We start from the raw sequence: 4802 nt of genomic DNA, 5'->3' as shown, positions 1-4802 counted from the left end.
GATGTGGAGAAACTGAAACCCTCATCCACTACTGGTGGGGATGTGAAGTGGTGCAGCCACCGTGGACAACAGTGCACAATGGTTAAACATAGGGTTTCCATATGACCAAGCAATTTTAGCCTGCATTAGGCCATTCTTGCATTGCTATAAAGAAATACCTGAGACTGGGCAATTTATAAAGAAAAGAGACTTCATTGACTCACAGTTCTGCAGGCTGTACAAGCATGGCACCAGCATCAGCCAGGCTTCTGGAGAGGCCTCAGGGAGCTTTTACTCCTGGTGGAAGGTGAAGTGGGAGCAGGCACATCACATGGTGAGAGCGGGAGTGAGGTTGGGGGGAGGTGCCACACATTTGAATATGTAGTGTATATGCTATTCAGTTGTGAATTGGTGGGACGCATGTAACAGCTTATCAACGTGGAGACACTGGTACTTGATAGCCTCTTAAGGAAAATTTGCTTCCAAATTTTAAGCTGGAAAGTCACTGGAATAACTTTTACAATACATGGCCTTTTATATTTCTGGTATGTATGTTAAGAACTGTGTACAAATTGAAATGTCTGTATTGATCCTCGGCCAATAAAATCTCAATTATGAAAGAAAAATGTGAATTTACTTCTTCCCATGAATTATCTTCATCTTTTATTTTTTAATTATACATTTTTTTTCAAAATTATTTTCATAGAATACATTTTCACATTAGAGATTCCCATAGTGTGAACATAACGATTTATTACTTATGGTTTTATATTTGTGGACGGATTGTTTTAGAACAAGTAGAACAAATTTGAGGATTAAGTCTCAGTTTATGCTTTGTAATAGTTTGATACATCTACAAGGGGAACCTTGCCCTTAAATGGAACCTCTCTATATTCAGAAGCACTCCAAGCTATTTTTCTTAAGATTTAGAAATTGATAATGTGAGATATCAGCATTTCCTAATTTTAAAATTTCCCTAGTATATGCAACCATCAGTAGGTGGTATCTACTGAATAGAGAAGGAAGTTTTAAAAAATTAAACACTATCTAAGTTTCTGCAAAGTTTTTATTCATGAATTAACAGTATTTCCCTTTGTCCACTACTCCCAGGGCAAATACAGAAGTTTGATCATATATTAATAGTAATAAAGCTGGATTCTCTTTAAGAGATTGATAAATTAAAAGGCTCATATATCATGTTTTGTTATACTATGAGTCTTTTGAGAAGCTGGGAGGCAACCCCATTAACTCACCAGAATACAGAACTCAGTCTCACAACTTCTTAGACAAAATTCCTCTCAAACCTTTTCCTTAAAGATTAAATTCTGAAAATAATCTTGTGATTAAGAGAAGAAGGCTGTCCACCAATGGACTCATCTGCTATTTCTTCCTGATTGTGAGTTGAACGGCATGACAACACAGAGGAAAAGAAGCATACATCAATTCTTCAAAGTATTAAGTCAGAAAGGTCAGAGCTTCCACAGCATGGCAACAGTTTTGCAGATGTCCACATCGTGATGGTTGAAATAGCAAAGCCCAGCCAAGTTTAAAACTGAAATTGCCAAAAGCCCTGCCTTGGCAGCTTTCTGCCAAACGTCCCTATGAACATAGTAACAACTTGTTCAAAGCCCCAGTGACCATGAAGAGTGAGGGTTGCAGCCAGGGAGTAGTCCATCGCAGAGCAAGGATTCAAATAAGCAGCCAGAAGCCGACCCAGGAGCAAAACACTGACAACCCTTTCACTAGTCCAGTGGAGACATGCAGTCTTGGAACCAGAATGGTGGCTCAGTGACAAGTGAATGTGCTGCACTCCACACCAGTCTGGTGTAGGTCGGTCCTGAAGAAATGCTGAGATATGAGCAGGTCTGAACACTGGGGTTTGCAGCAACAGAGCTCGGCTTCCTTGGGCACTGCAAAGGGCACTCAGCCTCCAGAGAACCGCCATCTTATTCCTGAGGGCTCAAGGACACCCACCAACCCCTGTCTTCACTCTTTCCCTTCCTTCCTTCCTTCCTTCCTTCCTTCCTTCCTTCCTTCCTTCCTTCCTTCCTTCCTTCCTTTCTTTCTCTTTTTTCCTTCCTTCCTTCCTTCCTTCCTTCCTTCCTTCCTTCCTTCCTTCCTTCCTTCCTTCCTTCCTTCCTCTTTCTTTCTCTTTTTCCCTTCCTTCCTTCCTTCCTTCCTTCCTTCCTTCCTTCCTTCCTTCCTTCCTTCCTTCCTTCCTTCCTTCCTTCCTTCTTTTTTAATTATACTTTAAGAACTAGGGTACATGTGCACCATGTACAGGTTTGTTACATAGGTATACATGGGCCATGTTGGTTTGCTGTACCCATCAACTTGTCATCTACATTAGGTATTTCTCCTAATGCTATCCCTCCCCTAGCTCCCCACCCCATGACAGGCCCCGGTGTTTGATGATCCCCTCCCTGTGTCCATGTATTCTAATTGTTCAACTCTCACTTATGAGTGAGAACATGTGGTGTTTAGTTTTCTGTCCTTATGATATTTTGCTGAGAATGATGGTTTCCAGCTTCATCCATGTCCCTGCAAAGGACATGAAATTCTTTCTTAATGGCTGCATAGTATTCCATGGTGTATATGTGCCACATTTTCTTAATCCAGTCTATCATAGATGGACATTTGGGTTGGTTCCAAGTCTTTGCTATTGTGAATTGTGCCGCAGTAAACATACATGTACATGTGTCTTTATAGTAGCACGATTTATAACCCTTTTGGTATATAATCCTTTTGGTAATCCAGTAATGGGATTGCTGGGTCAAATGGTATTTCTAGTTCTAGATCCTTGAGGAATCACCACACTGTCTTCCACAATCGTTGAACTAGTTTACAGTCCCACCAACAGTGTAAAAGCGTTCCTATTTCTCCAAATCCTCTCCAGCATCTGTTGTTTCCTGACTTTTTAATGATCGCCATTCTAACTGGTATGAGATGGTATCTCATTGTGGTTTTGATTTGCATTTCTCTGATGGCCAGTGATGATGAGCATTTTTTCATATGTCTGTTGGCTGCATAAATGTCTCCTTTTGAGAAGTGTCTGTTCATATCCTTTGCCCACTTTTTGATGGGGTTGTTTTTTTCTTGTAAATTTGTTTAAGTTCTTTGTAGATTCTGGATATTAGCCCTTTGTCAGATGAGTAGATTGCAAAAATTTTCTCCCATTCTGTAGTTTGCCTGTTCACTCTGTTGATAGTTTCTTTTACTGTGCAGAAGCTCTTTAGTTTAATTAGATCCCATTTGTCTATTTTGGCTTTTGTTGCCATTGCTTTTGGTGTTCTAGTCATGAAGTCTTCGCCCATGCTTATGTCCTGAATGGTATTGCCTAGGTTTTCTTCTAGGGTTTTAATGGTTTTAGGTCTCACATTGAAGTCTTTAATCCATCTTGAGTTAATTTTTCTATAAGGTGTAAGAAAAAGATCCCATTTCAGTTTTCTACATATGGCTAACCAGTTTTCCCAGTACCATTTATTAAATAGGGAATCTTTTCCCCATTGCTTGTTTTTGTCAGGTTTGTCAAAGATCAGATGGTTGTATATCTGTGGTGTTATTTCTGAGGGCTCTGTTCTGTTCCATTGGTCTATATCTCTGTTTTGGTACCAGTACCATGCTGTTTTGGTTACTGTAGCCTTGTAGTATAGTTTGAAGTCAGGTAGCGTGATGCCTCCAGCTTTGTTCTTTTGACTTAGGATTGTCTTGGTTACATGAGCTCATTTTGGGTTCCATATGAACTTTAAAGTAGTTTTTTCCAATTCTTTGAAGAAAGTCATTGGTAACTTGATGGGGATGGCATTGAATCTATAAATTACCTTGGGCAGCATGGCCATTTTCACGATACTGATTTTTCCTATCCATGAGCATGGAATCTTCTTCCATTTGTTTGTGTCCTCTTTTATTTCGTTGAGTAGTGGTTTGTCGTTCTCCTTGAAGAGGTCCTTCAAATCCCTTGTAAGTTGGATTCTTAGGTATTTTATTCTCTTTGTGGTAATTGTGAATGGAAGTTCACTCATGATTTGGCTCTCCATTTGTTATTGGTGTATAAGAATGCTTGTGATTTTTGCACATTGATTTTGTATCCTGAGACTTTGCTGAAGTTGCTTATCAGCTTAAGGAGATTTGGGGCTGAGATGATGGGGTTTTCTAAATATACAATCATGTCATCTGCAAACAGGGACAATTTGACTTCCTCTTTTCCTAACTGAATACCCTTTATTTCTTTCTCCTGCCTGATTGCCTTGGCCAGAACTTCCAACACTATGTTGAATAGGAGTGGTGAGAGAGGGCATCCCTGTCTTGTGCCAGTTTTCAAAGGGAATGCTTCCAGTTTTTGCCCATTCAGTATGATATTGGCGGTGGGTTTGTCATAAATAGCTCTTATTGTTTTGAGATACGTTCCATCAATACCAAATTTATTGAGAGTTTTTAGCATGAAGGGCTGTTGAATTTTGTCAAAGGCCTTTTCTGCATCTATTGAGATAATCATGTGGTTTTTGTTTTTGGTTCTGTTTATATGCTGGATTACGTTTATTGATTTGCGTATGTTGAACCAGCCTTGAATCCCAGGGATGAAGCCCACTTGATCATGGTGGATAAGCTTTTTGATGTGCTGCTGGATTCGGTTTGCCAGTATTTTATTGATGATTTTTGCATTGATGTTCATCAGGCATATTGGTCTAAAATTGTCTTTTTTTGTTATGTCTCTGCCAGGATTTGGTATCAGGATGATGTTGGCCTCATAAAATGAGTTAGGGAGGATTCCTTTTTTCTATTGATTGGAATACTCTCAGAAGGAATGGTACCAGCTCCTCCTT

The 4802-nt window shown here is 39.6% G+C and overlaps 1 pseudogene; it reads right to left on the bottom strand.

Annotated features, from left to right (window-relative positions):
- Positions 1-1448: 1448 nt before the first annotated feature.
- LOC102141716 (succinate dehydrogenase [ubiquinone] cytochrome b small subunit, mitochondrial pseudogene) lies at positions 1449-1960 on the bottom strand (annotated as a pseudogene).
- Positions 1961-4802: the final 2842 nt, after the last annotated feature.

This window comes from Macaca fascicularis, chromosome 6 (genome assembly GCF_037993035.2).
Source record: "Macaca fascicularis isolate 582-1 chromosome 6, T2T-MFA8v1.1".
In the NCBI taxonomy this organism is placed as follows: Eukaryota; Metazoa; Chordata; class Mammalia; order Primates; family Cercopithecidae; genus Macaca; species Macaca fascicularis.
Note: the sequence above shows the minus strand (reverse complement) of the source record. Positions and strands in the feature narration are given on the sequence as shown.